Here is a 17,981-nt window from a genome sequence, read left to right as displayed (position 1 = left end):
GGAGACCATAGCTTCTCAAGCATTTTAACATTCCCCCTTCTTTCATACACTCCCTGTTCCAGCTGAAGAATACATTTCACCCTTTTAATGTACTCTCCCCTGGTCGGGGGGTCTTTTGTAATCCAGGACCTGGCGATTAGCTTTCTTGCCGTATACAGCAGCCTAGCAATGACAATTTCCATAGTATTTTCCACCCCAAGCTCCTCAACATATCCCAATATGCATAGCAATGGTTCCCTGGGAAGGACACACCCATATGTTCTTCCTATCTTGTGGATAACCTTAGTCCAAAAGGAGACCAGTCTCGGACAAGACCACATCATATGAAAAATACCTGCGTCAGATCCCTGACACCTTGGACACTCCGAATTCCTTTTCAACCCCATTTTAAACATCAGTAAGGGAGACCTATATACCCGGTGAATCACGTATAGGTGAGATAGTCTGGCCGGTTCGCTCATGGAACGTTTAGGGACATATGTCGCGGGCGGCGGGGCACTGCGCTCGCTAACGCTCGGGTCCGGCGCTGCTGCGGCTGCTGCTCGGTGGCTCGAGCGGTGGGCCAGATCCGGGGACTCGAGCGGCGCTCCTCGCCCGTGAGTGAAAGGGGTAGTTTGTTTGGGGATTTGAGTCCGTGACGCCACCCACGGGTTGTGGTGAGGTTGGGCACCACCACTGCTGGTGACGGGGATCCCGGGAGCGATGGTAGGGAGCAGCTGGGATGTTGTTTTCCCCCTCCGTGGGTAGGGGTTGGTGGTCCCGGGACCCGGTGAGGTGACGGGGAGGCAGGGTTGGCGAGGTGCAGGGTCGCAGGGACAGCACGGCGCGGTGCCGGATGGCACGGTTGTACTCACTCAGCCACAAATATACACAAATAACTGAATAGGATAACTGAAGTGAGCACTAATATATATATTATGAGTGCAAGCCAAAAAATACATACTATATAAGGATAAGGCTGCACATCAAAGTTAGATAATGGTATAATGCCTCAAGCATATGGAAAAATATTGGAAAATACAATGAAAAATGCTACTTGCTAACTTGAACATGTGAATAATGAATTGCATACCTGCCATGAATATTAGGAAAAAGGAGATATTTAGCAATCGCATTGATCAATGTAACTGAGCCCCAAAACCTCTTGCAACTTGCAATGAGATGACACACAGTTAGGGTCACAGAGCTAGGGACCCCAATATAGAGATATACCTTGACGAGGTTTTGGGGCTCAGTTACATTGATCAATGCGATTGCTAAATATCTCCTTTTTCCTAATATTCATGGCAGGTATGCAATTCATTATTCACATGTTCAAGTTAGCAAGTAGCATTTTTCATTGTATTTTCCAATATTTTTCCATATGCTTGAGGCATTATACCATTATCTAACTTTGATGTGCAGCCTTATCCTTATATATTACAAATATACACAAAGTCTCTGGTAAACCAAACGGCTGGATGGACGGGTCCCGCAGCCGGCTGCTGTGACTTCTCCCGGACGGTTGGTGATAGCTGCCTTTTCCTGCACCTGTGTGTTTGTTCGGCTCCGGTGGCTTCCCACCGGTAACCCGCTCCCCAGCGTATATGTGCCAGAGGAGCCCTTTTGCCCGCAGGCTCTGGCCCTTGGGATCCTAGCCTTGGCGTTAGCTGTATTCCCTTCTGTGCGGGTTGGACGGTTGCCTTCTATCGGGTCGTGGCTGTTAGGAAACCCCTGGGGTTCCGGTCACTAACGGATTTGACCTTTTCGGCGGCTCCAAGCCTGGTCGGGGTCCGCAGGCCCTGCCTGTGTGTGCTGGCTTCACTTTGCTCCCCGCTTCGGTACCGGCGGGCCACCGCCTGACCCCGGTCCTACGGTTCCGCGTTGATTTGCCTCTCCTGCAGACGGCCACCACCGTCTGTCAACCTTGCTGTCCGTGCCTGGGCCACGCACCCAGACACCAGCAGACACTCCTTCCACCTTCACTTCCCTAACTGAACTGCAGACTACAACTGCTCTCGAGCTCTGCCCGAGCTTAACTAACTGCTTTTTCCTGCCTCCAGGACTGTGAACTCATCAGTGGGTGGGGCCAACCGCCTGGCTCCACCCCACCTGGTGTGGACATCAGCCCCTGGAGGGAGGCAACAAGGATTTGTGTCTGGCTGATGTGCCTGTCTCGGGGTGGGGGTGTGTGTGTTGCAGTACCTGTGACGACCTGGCTAGTCCAGGGCGCCACACATACTCCAGGATACTCTCCCACACCTCCTCCGTTATCGTCCCAACTTCCTCCTCCCATTTAGATTTAGTTTTAATTGGGTAGTCTAAAAGAAAGGTATGTAGTATATCTTTATACGTGCCAGAAATGATCCCTTTAGTGCTTCCTCCCCCCTTACACACATACTCCAGTACCAGGTCAGTCTGTATGGCCACACTTCGTTTAGCCGCTTGGGCTGCAATCGCATGTTTTAATTGTCTGTAGTGGAGCCAGCCGGACGCCGGTAACTGAAACTCACTCTGTAACTGCGGGAACGATTTCACCATTCCCCCGTCCAATATCTGATGCATGTATTTTATACCCTTTTGTCTCCACTCCTCAATATTCCCCATTTTCTGAATCTCCGGGAGATTACTGTTATCCCAGATAGGTGTAAACTTGGTTAACCGGGTCACCCCTCTCACCCTTTTCAGCCTATCCCAGGTCTTGTTTATAAGTGCCATTGTAGGAGACGTTCCACCCAGGAGCCCCACCGCACCATCCTCTAGTCCCATTACCAATGGACTTCTACCCACTATGTATTCCAGTACTTCTTTAATGCCCCCTTCTTTCTCTCGATCAGACCAGCCCCTGAGGTGTTGACATTGCGCCGCTATATAATACAATTCCGGATTTGGGATTGCTAGACCCCCCTCATCTTTCGGCCTTTGTAAAGTCTCTAAACGCACCCTGGGCTGCTTTTTACCCCACACCAGGTCCCTAAACAGCGAGTTTATCCCTTTAAATCTTTTCTTTGAAATACAAACAGGGGCATTGTGCAGTATGTATAGGAGTTTAGGCATTACTACCATCTTTAGTAAATTAACCCTTCCAACAACTGACAAATGTAGCTTGTTCCAGGCATCCACTTTGGCTCTCAATTTTTTAAGGAGAGGCCATAAGTTCACCTGTATGTATTTTTGTACTGGCAGAGATATCTGGATGCCTAGATATTTAAATTCGTCCACACTCAGCCTCAGTATCCTCATTTGTCCAGGCTACTTCCCCATCTACTTTAAAGAGGCTCAATTTAGACCATTAAAGGGGTTATCCGGCTTATTTTGCTTTTTTTATTATTTACACTATTGGGCTACATTGGGGTAGGTAAGTAGATAGTGACCACTTACCTGCCCTGCTGTCAGCCCCTCTCCCCCGGCTCAGAGGGGTCATGTGACTGCTCCTGCTGTGATTTTGCTACTTCCGGTCATTTCATGTCAACATGGGCAGGACCATGTTGACATGCAAATCTGCCACTGCATGTTGCCGCCCTGCTGGGCTGTACAGTGCGATGAGCCCCGCCCCCCTCCCTATGCGCTGCTATCTCTGCACTGTATGTGCTGGACAAACACAGGGTTGCCCTCTCTGTCTAGGACACCGTAGCGCTGTTTGCCCAACAGTGTCCTCAGCTCTTTATGTTGTATGGTGCCCGGGCAACTGTGACCCCCCCTCCCCCGTGCACTGTCTCTGTGATGAATGCAACCTCCCGTGCTCCTCGCTTCTGAATACAGTCAGAAAGAAGCAGGGATGTCACCTGACACCAGCGAACAACAGCACTGAGCTCTGTATAGGACACTGCAATCATCACAGCACGGAGAAGAGACAGCAAGCTGCATGGGTGAGAAGAGCGAGCGACCAGGGGGGGGGAGGGGACAGAGAAGAGCGTGCACGGCTGACAGAGTGGGGGGCTAGAGAAGAGTTCATGGGTGACACAGCAGGGGGGCAGAAACGAGACTTCATGGGGGTGAGAGACAGGGGAGTGCTGGGGGGCAGAGGAGATAGTGCAGTGGGAGAGAAGAGAGTGCATGAGGTGGGATAATGTATATTATATAACTCTAGGTGTGTGTGTGTGTGTATGCAGTGCACAGCCCGATGTGTGTGTGCGTGTGTATGTATGTGTGTGTGTATGCGGTGCACAGCCTGATGTGTGTGTGCGGTGCACAGCCTGATGTGTGTGTGCGGTGCACAGCCTGATGTGTGTGTGCGGTGCCCAGCCTGATGTGTGTGTGCGGTGCACAGCCTGATGTGTGTGTGCGGTGCACAGCCTGATGTGTGTGTGTGTGTGCGGTGCACAGCCTGATGTGTGTGTGTGTGTGCGGTGCACAGCCTGATGTGTGTGTGTGCGGTGCACAGCCTGATGTGTGTGTGTGCGGTGCACAGCCTGATGTGTGTGTGTGCGGTGCACAGCCTGATGTGTGTGTGTGCGGTGCACAGCCTGATGTGTGTGTGTGCGGTGCACAGCCTGATGTGTGTGTGTGCGGTGCACAGCCTGATGTGTGTGTGTGCGGTGCACAGCCTGATGTGTGTGTGTGCGGTGCACAGCCTGATGTGTGTGTGTGCGGTGCACAGCCTGATGTGTGTGTGTGCGGTGCACAGCCTGATGTGTGTGTGTGCGGTGCACAGCCTGATGTGTGTGTGTGTGCGGTGCACAGCCTGATGTGTGTGTGTGCGGTGCACAGCCTGATGTGTGTGTGTGCGGTGCACAGCCTGATGTGTGTGTGTGCGGTGCACAGCCTGATGTGTGTGTGTGCGGTGCACAGCCTGATGTGTGTGTGTGCGGTGCACAGCCTGATGTGTGTGTGTGCGGTGCACAGCCTGATGTGTGTGTGTGCGGTGCACAGCCTGATGTGTGTGTGTGCGGTGCACAGCCTGATGTGTGTGTGTGCGGTGCACAGCCTGATGTGTGTGTGTGCGGTGCACAGCCTGATGTGTGTGTGTGCGGTGCACAGCCTGATGTGTGTGTGTGCGGTGCACAGCCTGATGTGTGTGTGTGCGGTGTACAGCCTGATGTGTGTGTGTGCGGTGCACAGCCTGATGTGTGTGTATGCAGTGCAGAGCCCGATGTGTTGTGGGGTGCAGAGCCCGATGTGGTGTGGGGTGCAGAGCCCGATGTGGTGTGGGGTGCAGAACCCGATGTGGTGTGCGGTGCAGAGCCCGATGTGGTGTGCGGTGCAGAGCCCGATGTGGTGTGCGGTGCAGAGCCCGATGTGGTGTGGGGTGCAGAGCCTGATGTGGTGTGCGGTGCAGAGCATGATGTGGTGCGCAGTGCAGAGCCCGATGTGGTGTGGGGGGAGTGCAGAGGCTGATGTGGTGTGGGGGGAGTGCAGAGGCTGATGTGGTGTGGGGGGAGTGCAGAGGCTGATGTGGTGTGCGATGCAGAGCCTGATGTGGTGTGCGGTGCAGAGCCTGATGTGGTGTGCGATGCAGAGCCTGATGTGGTGTGCGGTGCAGAGCCCGATGTGGTGTGGGGTGCAGAGCCTGATGTGGTGTGCGGTGCAGAGCCTGATGTGGTGTGCGGTGCAGAGCCCGATTGTGGTGTGGGGGGAGTGCAGAGGCTGATGTGGTGTGCGGTGCAGAGCCCGATTGTGGTGTGGGGGGAGTGCAGAGGCTGATGTGGTGTGCGGTGCAGAGCCCGATTGTGGTGTGGGGGGAGTGCAGAGGCTGATGTGGTGTGGGGGGAGTGCAGAGGCTGATGTGGTGTGCGGTGCAGAGCCCGATGTGGTGTGGGGGGAGTGCAGAGGCTGATGTGGTGTGCGGTGCAGAGCCCGATTGTGGTGTGGGGGGAGTGCAGAGGCTGATGTGGTGTGGGGGGAGTGCAGAGGCTGATGTGGTGTGCAGTGCAGAGCCCGATGTGGTGTGGGGGGAGTGCAGAGGCTGATGTGGTGTGGGGGGAGTGCAGAGGCTGATGTGGTGTGGGGGGAGTGCAGAGGCTGATGTGGTGTGCGGTGCAGAGCCCGATTGTGGTGTGGGGGGAGTGCAGAGGCTGATGTGGTGTGCGGTGCAGAGCCCGATTGTGGTGTGGGGGGAGTGCAGAGGCTGATGTGGTGTGGGGGGAGTGCAGAGGCTGATGTGGTGTGCGGTGCAGAGCCCGATGTGGTGTGGGGGGAGTGCAGAGGCTGATGTGGTGTGGGGGGAGTGCAGAGGCTGATGTGGTGTGCGGTGCAGAGCCCGATTGTGGTGTGGGGGGAGTGCAGAGGCTGATGTGGTGTGGGGGGAGTGCAGAGGCTGATGTGGTGTGCGGTGCAGAGCCCGATGTGGTGTGGGGGGAGTGCAGAGGCTGATGTGGTGTGCGGTGCAGAGCCCGATTGTGGTGTGGGGGGAGTGCAGAGGCTGATGTGGTGTGGGGGGAGTGCAGAGGCTGATGTGGTGTGCAGTGCAGAGCCCGATGTGGTGTGGGGGGAGTGCAGAGGCTGATGTGGTGTGGGGGGAGTGCAGAGGCTGATGTGGTGTGGGGGGAGTGCAGAGGCTGATGTGGTGTGCGGTGCAGAGCCCGATTGTGGTGTGGGGGGAGTGCAGAGGCTGATGTGGTGTGCGGTGCAGAGCCCGATTGTGGTGTGGGGGGAGTGCAGAGGCTGATGTGGTGTGGAGGGAGTGCAGAGGCTGATGTGGTGTGGGGGGAGTGCAGAGGCTGATGTGGTGTGCGGTGCAGAGCCCGATTGTGGTGTGGGGGGAGTGCAGAGGCTGATGTGGTGTGGGGGGAGTGCAGAGGCTGATGTGGTGTGGGGGGAGTGCAGAGGCTGATGTGGTGTGGAGGGAGTGCAGAGGCTGATGTGGTGTGGAGGGAGTGCAGAGGCTGATGTGGTGTGCGGTGCAGAGCCCGATTGTGGTGTGGGGGGAGTGCAGAGGCTGATGTGGTGTGGGGGGAGTGCAGAGGCTGATGTGGTGTGGAGGGAGTGCAGAGGCTGATGTGGTGTGCGGTGCAGAGCCCGATTGTGGTGTGGGGGGAGTGCAGAGGCTGATGTGGTGTGCGGTGCAGAGCCCGATTGTGGTGTGGGGGGAGTGCAGAGGCTGATGTGGTGTGGAGGGAGTGCAGAGGCTGATGTGGTGTGGAGGGAGTGCAGAGGCTGATGTGGTGTGCGGTGCAGAGCCCGATTGTGGTGTGGGGGGAGTGCAGAGGCTGATGTGGTGTGCGGTGCAGAGCCCGATTGTGGTGTGGGGGGAGTGCAGAGGCTGATGTGGTGTGGGGGGAGTGCAGAGGCTGATGTGGTGTGCGGTGCAGAGCCCGATTGTGGTGTGGGGGGAGTGCAGAGGCTGATGTGGTGTGCGGTGCAGAGCCCGATTGTGGTGTGGGGGGAGTGCAGAGGCTGATGTGGTGTGGAGGGAGTGCAGAGGCTGATGTGGTGTGGAGGGAGTGCAGAGGCTGATGTGGTGTGGGGGGAGTGCAGAGGCTGATGTGGTGTGGAGGGAGTGCAGAGGCTGATGTGGTGTGGAGGGAGTGCAGAGGCTGATGTGGTGTGGGGGGAGTGCAGAGGCTGATGTGGTGTGGAGGGAGTGCAGAGGCTGATGTGGTGTGGAGGGAGTGCAGAGGCTGATGTGGTGTGGAGGGAGTGCAGAGGCTGATGTGGTGTGCGGTGCAGAGCCCGATTGTGGTGTGGGGGGAGTGCAGAGGCTGATGTGGTGTGGAGGGAGTGCAGAGGCTGATGTGGTGTGCGGTGCAGAGCCCGATTGTGGTGTGGAGGGAGTGCAGAGGCTGATGTGGTGTGCGGTGCAGAGCCCGATTGTGGTGTGGGGGGAGTGCAGAGGCCGATGTGGTGTGCGGTGCAGAGCCCGATTGTGGTGTGGAGGGAGTGCAGAGGCTGATGTGGTGTGGAGGGAGTGCAGAGGCTGATGTGGTGTGGAGGGAGTGCAGAGGCTGATGTGGTGTGGGGGGAGTGCAGAGGCTGATGTGGTGTGGAGGGAGTGCAGAGGCTGATGTGGTGTGGAGGGAGTGCAGAGGCTGATGTGGTGTGCGGTGCAGAGCCCGATTGTGGTGTGGGGGGAGTGCAGAGGCTGATGTGGTGTGGAGGGAGTGCAGAGGCTGATGTGGTGTGGGGGGAGTGCAGAGGCTGATGTGGTGTGGAGGGAGTGCAGAGGCTGATGTGGTGTGGAGGGAGTGCAGAGGCTGATGTGGTGTGCGGTGCAGAGCCCGATTGTGGTGTGGGGGGAGTGCAGAGGCTGATGTGGTGTGGAGGGAGTGCAGAGGCTGATGTGGTGTGCGGTGCAGAGCCCGATTGTGGTGTGGGGGGAGTGCAGAGGCTGATGTGGTGTGGAGGGAGTGCAGAGGCTGATGTGGTGTGGAGGGAGTGCAGAGGCTGATGTGGTGTGGGGGGAGTGCAGAGGCTGATGTGGTGTGGAGGGAGTGCAGAGGCTGATGTGGTGTGGAGGGAGTGCAGAGGCTGATGTGGTGTGGAGGGAGTGCAGAGGCTGATGTGGTGTGCGGTGCAGAGCCCGATTGTGGTGTGGGGGGAGTGCAGAGGCTGATGTGGTGTGGAGGGAGTGCAGAGGCTGATGTGGTGTGGAGGGAGTGCAGAGGCTGATGTGGTGTGGGGGGAGTGCAGAGGCTGATGTGGTGTGGAGGGAGTGCAGAGGCTGATGTGGTGTGGAGGGAGTGCAGAGGCTGATGTGGTGTGGAGGGAGTGCAGAGGCTGATGTGGTGTGCGGTGCAGAGCCCGATTGTGGTGTGGAGGGAGTGCAGAGGCTGATGTGGTGTGGAGGGAGTGCAGAGGCTGATGTGGTGTGCGGTGCAGAGCCCGATTGTGGTGTGGAGGGAGTGCAGAGGCTGATGTGGTGTGGAGGGAGTGCAGAGGCTGATGTGGTGTGGGGGGAGTGCAGAGGCTGATGTGGTGTGCGGTGCAGAGCCCGATTGTGGTGTGGAGGGAGTGCAGAGGCTGATGTGGTGTGGAGGGAGTGCAGAGGCTGATGTGGTGTGCGGTGCAGAGCCCGATTGTGGTGTGGGGGGAGTGCAGAGGCTGATGTGGTGTGGAGGGAGTGCAGAGGCTGATGTGGTGTGGAGGGAGTGCAGAGGCTGATGTGGTGTGGGGGGAGTGCAGAGGCTGATGTGGAGTGGAGGGAGTGCAGAGGCTGATGTGGTGTGGAGGGAGTGCAGAGGCTGATGTGGTGTGGAGGGAGTGCAGAGGCTGATGTGGTGTGGAGGGAGTGCAGAGGCTGATGTGGTGTGGAGGGAGTGCAGAGGCTGATGTGGTGTGGGGGGAGTGCAGAGGCTGATGTGGTGTGGAGGGAGTGCAGAGGCTGATGTGGTGTGGAGGGAGTGCAGAGGCTGATGTGGTGTGGGGGGAGTGCAGAGGCTGATGTGGAGTGGAGGGAGTGCAGAGGCTGATGTGGTGTGGAGGGAGTGCAGAGGCTGATGTGGTGTGGAGGGAGTGCAGAGGCTGATGTGGTGTGGAGGGAGTGCAGAGGCTGATGTGGTGTGGAGGGAGTGCAGAGGCTGATGTGGAGTGGAGGGAGTGCAGAGGCTGATGTGGTGTGCGGTGCAGAGCCCGATTGTGGTGTGGGGGGAGTGCAGAGGCTGATGTGGTGTGGAGGGAGTGCAGAGGCTGATGTGGTGTGCGGTGCAGAGCCCGATTGTGGTGTGGGGGGAGTGCAGAGGCTGATGTGGTGTGGAGGGAGTGCAGAGGCTGATGTGGTGTGGGGGGAGTGCAGAGGCTGATGTGGTGTGGAGGGAGTGCAGAGGCTGATGTGGTGTGGAGGGAGTGCAGAGGCTGATGTGGTGTGGAGGGAGTGCAGAGGCTGATGTGGTGTGCGGTGCAGAGCCCGATTGTGGTGTGGGGGGAGTGCAGAGGCTGATGTGGTGTGGAGGGAGTGCAGAGGCTGATGTGGTGTGGAGGGAGTGCAGAGGCTGATGTGGTGTGGGGGGAGTGCAGAGGCTGATGTGGTGTGGAGGGAGTGCAGAGGCTGATGTGGTGTGGAGGGAGTGCAGAGGCTGATGTGGTGTGGAGGGAGTGCAGAGGCTGATGTGGTGTGGAGGGAGTGCAGAGGCTGATGTGGTGTGCGGTGCAGAGCCCGATTGTGGTGTGGAGGGAGTGCAGAGGCTGATGTGGTGTGGAGGGAGTGCAGAGGCTGATGTGGTGTGCGGTGCAGAGCCCGATTGTGGTGTGGAGGGAGTGCAGAGGCTGATGTGGTGTGGAGGGAGTGCAGAGGCTGATGTGGTGTGGGGGGAGTGCAGAGGCTGATGTGGTGTGCGGTGCAGAGCCCGATTGTGGTGTGGAGGGAGTGCAGAGGCTGATGTGGTGTGGAGGGAGTGCAGAGGCTGATGTGGTGTGCGGTGCAGAGCCCGATTGTGGTGTGGGGGGAGTGCAGAGGCTGATGTGGTGTGGAGGGAGTGCAGAGGCTGATGTGGTGTGGAGGGAGTGCAGAGGCTGATGTGGTGTGGAGGGAGTGCAGAGGCTGATGTGGTGTGGAGGGAGTGCAGAGGCTGATGTGGTGTGGAGGGAGTGCAGAGGCTGATGTGGTGTGGAGGGAGTGCAGAGGCTGATGTGGTGTGGGGGGAGTGCAGAGGCTGATGTGGTGTGGAGGGAGTGCAGAGGCTGATGTGGTGTGGAGGGAGTGCAGAGGCTGATGTGGTGTGGGGGGAGTGCAGAGGCTGATGTGGAGTGGAGGGAGTGCAGAGGCTGATGTGGTGTGGAGGGAGTGCAGAGGCTGATGTGGTGTGGGGGGAGTGCAGAGGCTGATGTGGAGTGGAGGGAGTGCAGAGGCTGATGTGGTGTGGAGGGAGTGCAGAGGCTGATGTGGTGTGGAGGGAGTGCAGAGGCTGATGTGGTGTGGAGGGAGTGCAGAGGCTGATGTGGTGTGGAGGGAGTGCAGAGGCTGATGTGGTGTGGAGGGAGTGCAGAGGCTGATGTGGTGTGGAGGGAGTGCAGAGGCTGATGTGGTGTGGAGGGAGTGCAGAGGCTGATGTGGTGTGGGGGGAGTGCAGAGGCTGATGTGGTGTGGAGGGAGTGCAGAGGCTGATGTGGTGTGGAGGGAGTGCAGAGGCTGATGTGGTGTGGAGGGAGTGCAGAGGCTGATGTGGTGTGGGGGGAGTGCAGAGGCTGATGTGGTGTGGAGGGAGTGCAGAGGCTGATGTGGTGTGGAGGGAGTGCAGAGGCTGATGTGGTGTGGGGGGAGTGCAGAGGCTGATGTGGTGTGGAGGGAGTGCAGAGGCTGATGTGGTGTGGAGGGAGTGCAGAGGCTGATGTGGTGTGGAGGGAGTGCAGAGGCTGATGTGGTGTGGGGGGAGTGCAGAGGCTGATGTGGTGTGGAGGGAGTGCAGAGGCTGATGTGGTGTGGAGGGAGTGCAGAGGCTGATGTGGTGTGGGGGGAGTGCAGAGGCTGATGTGGTGTGGAGGGAGTGCAGAGGCTGATATGGTGTGGAGGGAGTGCAGAGGCTGATGTGGTGTGGGGGGAGTGCAGAGGCTGATGTGGTGTGGAGGGAGTGCAGAGGCTGATGTGGTGTGGAGGGAGTGCAGAGGCTGATGTGGTGTGGAGGGAGTGCAGAGGCTGATGTGGTGTGGAGGGAGTGCAGAGGCTGATGTGGAGTGGAGGGAGTGCAGAGGCTGATGTGGTGTGGAGGGAGTGCAGAGGCTGATGTGGTGTGGAGGGAGTGCAGAGGCTGATGTGGAGTGGAGGGAGTGCAGAGGCTGATGTGGTGTGGAGGGAGTGCAGAGGCTGATGTGGTGTGGAGGGAGTGCAGAGGCTGATGTGGTGTGGAGGGAGTGCAGAGGCTGATGTGGTGTGGAGGGAGTGCAGAGGCTGATGTGGAGTGGAGGGAGTACAGAGCCTGATGTGGGGCTGTTATTTGCAATGCTGTAGTGATACCAGGTCAGGTGCTGGGGCAGAATATACTGACAGGGACTGTGTGTGCAGGGGGCGGGCAGAGGGCGAGGCTGGACACTGGGGTGGGGCTGGACACTGGGGTGGGGCTGGACACTGAGGCCGGGCAGTGCCAGCTGTGACTGAGGTTCTGCACAGGAAGTGGTCAGTTTGCTGGAGCTGAATGTAAACAAGAAGCTGCAGAGAATAAAGGGTGAATTCAAGAGGAACAAAAGTTAGAAAACAAAAAATAACAATGTAGGGGTGATTAATATGACAATACAGCACAGATTAGCTTAAACTCAAACATTTTTGTTATGTCGGACAACTCCTTTAATGGTCAGTCCCAAAACTTCTCCAAATTTCTCTATTATCTGCATGGCATGATCCAATGAGGCTGACGGATCCCCCAAGAAAAGTAATAAATCGTCAGCATAAAGAACTATTTTCTCCTCTAAATGCCCATACCTAAATCACTGGATCTCCTTTGATTTCCTAATGGCCGCCGCCAGAGGCTCTATTGCAATAGCAAATAGGAGCGGCGATAGTGGGCAGCCCTGCCTCGTTCCCCGGTGCAACTCAAATGCTGAGGAGGTCATACCGTTAAGGCTATGTGCGCACAGTGCGTTTTTCGCGGCGTTTTTGCACGTTTTTCGGGTGCGTTTTTGGCCTCAAAACTGCAGGACTTTGCTTCCCCAGCAAAGTCTATGAGTTTTCATTTTTGCTGTCCGCACACATCTGTTTTTTTTCAGCTGCGTTTTTGTGGTGCCACAAAAACGCAGCATGTCAATTATTCCCGCGTTTTTCACTGCGCTTTTCATCCATTGAGTGCAATGGGATGTTGAAAGACGCAATGAGAAACGCAAATAGCTGCGTTTTGGTGCGTTTCTAAGACCAAAAACACAGCTATAAACGCAGGAGGTGGGTAGTAAAGTGACGTGTACAGGAAGAGGATTCCTTCTGTCAGTATATACAGAAGAGTGAATCCTCCCGGTACCGTCACCGCTGCGTCCACCTCCCGTCCTGTGCATGTATGTTGCCGTGCGGCGCCATGTACAGGCAGGAGGTGGAAGCGGCTGCAAAAACAAAAGTTAACAGTAGAAAAAAAAAAAAAAAAGTTATACTCACCTGTCTGCAGGGTCCCGGTGCCATGCCCGCTCCCATCTCCTCTCACGGTATCGCCACCCCCGCTCCGGCTGTGTGCAGACGGCCGGGAACCCTCCGATGGATGCAGGACCTGGCGATAGATCACCTGATGCAGTCACCTGACGCATCAGCTGATCGTAAGTATCGCGGTGACGCGGGCGCCCGGCCGGTATCAGCGGATGCGTCAGGAGACTTCATCCCTGATTACCGGCAGCTGCTGCAGCGATCGGACGGGATCAGACTCCCGCCCCATCGCTGCAGGAGCTGCCGGTAATCAGCACATAAGTGAGTATTATTTTTTTTTTATTTTTTTTTTGCACCGATGCATCAGCTGATTGTATAATCGGCTTTTATACAATCAGCTGATGTGTGATGTGCTTCAGCCCCTAGAACCTGACACATCATCTGATCGCTTTGCCTTCCAGCAAACCAATCAGATGATATTGGATCCGGATTGGACGGCGCGGGACCCTGACCCATGATTACTGAGGAGGGGGGGTTTTTATTTCAATAAAGATGGAGTCACTAATTGTGTTGTGTTTTATTTCTAATAAAAATATTTTTATGTGTGTTGTGTTTTTTTTTTATCTTTACTAGAAATTCATGGTGGCCATGTCTAATATTGGCGTGACACCATGAATTTCGGGCTTAGGGCCAGCTATACAGCTAGCCCTAACCCCATTATTACCCAGCGAGCCACCCGGCATCAGGGCAGCTGGAAGAGTTGGATACAGCGCCAGAAGATGGCGCTTCTATGAAAGCGCCATTTTCTGGGGTGGCTGCGGGACTGCAATTCACAGCGGGGGTGCCCAGAAAGAATGGGCACCCTGCACTGTGGATTCCAATCCCCAGCTGCCTAGTTGTACAGTTAGGTCCAGAAATATTTGGACAGTGACACAAGTTTTGTTATTTTAGCTGTTTACAAAAACATGTTCAGAAATACAATTATATATAAAATATGGGCTGAAAGTGCACACTCCCAGCTGCAATATGAGAGTTTTCACATCCAAATCGGAGAAAGGGTTTAGGAATCATAGCTCTGTAATGCATAGCCTCCTCTTTTTCAAGGGACCAAAAGTAATTGGACAAGGGACTCTAAGGGCTGCAATTAACTCTGAAGGCGTCTCCCTCGTTAACCTGTAATCAATGAAGCAGTTAAAAGGTCTGGGGTTGATTACAGGTGTGTGGTTTTGCATTTGGAAGCTGTTGCTGTGACCAGACAACATGCGGTCTAAGGAACTCTCAATTGAGGTGAAGCAGAACATCCTGAGGCTGAAAAAAAAGAAAAAATCCATCAGAGAGATAGCAGACATGCTTGGAGTAGCAAAATCAACAGTCGGGTACATTCTGAGAAAAAAGGAATTAACTGGTGAGCTTGGGAACTCAAAAAGGCCTGGGCGTCCACGGATGACAACAGTGGTGGATGATCGCCGCATACTTTCTTTGGTGAAGAAGAACCCGTTCACAACATCAACTGAAGTCCAGAACACTCTCAGTGAAGTAGGTGTATCTGTCTCTAAGTCAACAGTAAAGAGAAGACTCCATGAAAGTAAATACAAAGGGTTCACATCTAGATGCAAACCATTCATCAATTCCAAAAATAGACAGGCCAGAGTTAAATTTGCTGAAAAACACCTCATGAAGCCAGCTCAGTTCTGGAAAAGTATTCTATGGACAGATGAGACAAAGATCAACCTGTACCAGAATGATGGGAAGAAAAAAGTTTGGAGAAGAAAGGGAACGGCACATGATCCAAGGCACACCACATCCTCTGTAAAACATGGTGGAGGCAACGTGATGGCATGGGCATGCATGGCTTTCAATGGCACTGGGTCACTTGTGTTTATTGATGACATAACAGCAGACAAGAGTAGCCGGATGAATTCTGAAGTGTACCGGGATATACTTTCAGCCCAGATTCAGCCAAATGCCGCAAGGTTGATCGGACGGCGCTTCATAGTACAGATGGACAATGACCCCAAGCATACAGCCAAAGCTACCCAGGAGTTCATGAGTGCAAAAGAGTGGAACATTCTGCAATGGTCAAGTCAATCACCAGATCTTAACCCAATTGAGCATGCATTTCACTTGCTCAAATCCAGACTTAAGACGGAAAGACCCACAAACAAGCAAGACCTGAAGGCTGCGGCTGTAAAGGCCTGGCAAAGCATTAAGAAGGAGGAAACCCAGCGTTTGGTGATGTCCATGGGTTCCAGACTTAAGGCAGTGATTGCCTCCAAAGGATTCGCAACAAAATATTGAAAATAAAAATATTTTGTTTGGGTTTGGTTTATTTGTCCAATTACTTTTGACCTCCTAAAATGTGGAGTGTTTGTAAAGAAATGTGACAATTCCTACAATTTCTATCAGATATTTTTGTTCAAACCTTCAAATTAAACGTTACAATCTGCACTTGAATTCTGTTGTAGAGGTTTCATTTCAAATCCAATGTGGTGGCATGCAGAGCCCAACTCGCGGAAATTGTGTCACTGTCCAAATATTTCTGGACTTAACTGTACCTGGCTGGACTCAAAAATTGGGCGAAGCTCACGTCATTTTTTTTTTTAAATTATTTCATGAAATTCATGAAATTATTTAAAAAAAAAGGGCTTCCCTATATTTTTGGTTCCCAGCCGGGTACAAATAGGCAGCTGGGGGTTGGGGGCAGCCCGTACCTGCCTGCTGTACCCGGCTAGCATACAAAAATATGGCGAAGCCCATGTCATTTTTTTTGTTTGGGGGGGCAAAGAAATCCTGCATACAGTCCTGGAAGGAGGATGCTGAGCCTTGTAGTTCGACAGCTGCTGTCTGCTCTCCTGCATACACTATTGGATGGAGGATGCTGAGCCTTGTAGGTCTGCTCCCCCTGACTCTCCCTCAAGCATTCAGTCCTGGATGGAGCATGCTGAGCCTTGTAGTTCTGCAGCTGTCTGCTCTTCTGCATACACTAGTGGAGAATGAAGAACACATTGAAGAAGGAAATGACATCAGACCTTTTTTTTTTTGTTCACTGATAAAAAACGCAGCAAAACGCAGAGATCAAAAACGCAGCAAAACGCAGCCAAAAACGCACCAAATCGCGGCAAAAACGCATGCGTTTTTTGATGCGTTTTTTCGACGCAGGTGCGTTTTTGTGCGTTTTTAGCGGCCAAAAACGCACAAAAACGCAGCGTCAAAAAGACGCAGTGTGCGAACCTAGCCTTACTCTAACTTTAGCAGTAGGCCTATTATACAACAGCTGCACCCACTTTACAAACCATGGGCCAAAACCCATATGCTGCAACACTTTCCACAGATACCCCCACTCAACACTATCGAACGCTTTCTGGGCATCTAGCGAAGCGATCACCCTCCGGCCAGGGTTGTCAGGCGGCAACTGTAGATTAAGATATAATCTCCTGATATTAGCAGCTGTCGACCTATTGGCCATGAACCCTGATTGGTCCATATGGATTAGGTTAGATATAACTCCAGTCAGCCGGTTTGACAACACCTTAGCCAGAAGCTTCACGTCCGCTGTTAATAACGAGATGGGTCTATATGAGTCTGGAAGCCTCGGATTTTTATCCTCCTTAGGAATTACTACTATTATTGCTTCTCTCATAGATTCAGGCAATACACCTTCCCCCTCCGCCACCTCAAAGACTTTCAATAGTTTGGGTAATAGGATTTCTTCTGTTTATAAATTTCAACTGGTAGCCCGTCTGCTCCCGGTGCCTTGTCATTGCTCATGCCATGCAGAGCGCCCTCCAGTTCATCAATAGTAATAGGTGACTCCAGTTTATCTCTATCCGCCACAGACAACACCGGAAGCTCACCTCGCTCAAGAAATGAGTCCACCTCTTCCACCCTCATCTCTCCGCTAGAAGAATATAGCGTGCGATAGAAGTCTTTAAAGACCCCAAGGATCTCCTCAACCTCAGTGACCTGTGTCCCCTCCACCGTGTCCATACCATGCACAAATAAGCTACTCCTTTGAGCTGAAGCTATCACCGATAATAGATGACCAACTTTTTCTCCCTCCTCATAAAAATGCAATTTTTGGAATGCCTGCTTCCTTACCGCCTTCTCCAAAAGCATCTTATTAACCTGTTCATGCGCCTGCCTAATATTTTGCTTCGCGTCCGTAGTAGTACTCCGGATTGCTTCCAGCTCTGCCTTATCTAAGGCCTCCAGGCTATCTTTCTCATCCTGCCTTGTCTGTGTTTTACGTTTACAGATATCCCTGAACAGGAGCCCCCTGAGGTATGCCTTCATCGCATCCCATACCACCAGCGGACCAGTGCTACCCTCGTTGTGGATAAAGAAATCCCCAAGATCCCGTTCTATATTCCCCATATTAATATGACGGATCCATGCTGGATGAAGCTTCCACTCTCCCCTCCTTCCCCCTGTCAGGGTCCCCCGTCGTATGGACACTAGAATTGGGCTATGATCTGAAATCACTCTTGTCAGATATTGCACTTCGCCTATCATTGCATCCATCAGATCACTAGCTAGAGCCATGTCAATGCGGGACAGAGTGTTATGTGAAGCCGAATAACAAGAGAAGCAGGATATCCTCCCATTCCTCACTCGCCAGGCATCCACCATTCCAAGTTCCCCCATAAGAGTGCCAAACGAAGTCATACAACTATCCTGAATACCTGGAGGTCTACTACTCCTATCCCAGTACAGGTCTATCACATTATTGAAGTCCCCCACCAGTAAAAAAGGGATTACTCCCCCCTTCTCAGAGAACTCCCTTATCTCCCTTAGGTTGGTGCACTTATATGGAGGTGGTATATATATTGCAGCTATACACATGAGTCTGCCAAATATTTTACACTTGACGGCCACACACTGTCCCTCTTTATCCACATACACTTCTATCTCTTCATATTGCACAGAGCTATGGATCAGCAGTGATACACCCCTTGCATAGTTGGAAAAGGTGGAATGATAGGCCTTCTGCACCCATCTCCTATGTAAAACATGTGTTGTCTCCTTTGTGAGATGCGTTTCTAGTAGACATATTACTGACGGGTTCTGGTCTTGA

At 53.9% G+C, this 17,981-nt stretch overlaps 1 protein-coding gene across 1 annotated transcript in view; it reads right to left on the bottom strand.

The window, feature by feature from the left end:
- OXCT1 (3-oxoacid CoA-transferase 1) overlaps positions 1-17,981 on the bottom strand; it is a 125,380-nt gene that overhangs the window by 71,171 nt on the left and 36,228 nt on the right. The gene's annotated exons all lie outside the window — the stretch shown is intronic.

Source organism: Anomaloglossus baeobatrachus, chromosome 1 (genome assembly GCF_048569485.1).
Source record: "Anomaloglossus baeobatrachus isolate aAnoBae1 chromosome 1, aAnoBae1.hap1, whole genome shotgun sequence".
In the NCBI taxonomy this organism is placed as follows: Eukaryota; Metazoa; Chordata; class Amphibia; order Anura; family Aromobatidae; genus Anomaloglossus; species Anomaloglossus baeobatrachus.
This window is presented reverse-complemented; position numbering and strand designations above follow the sequence as displayed.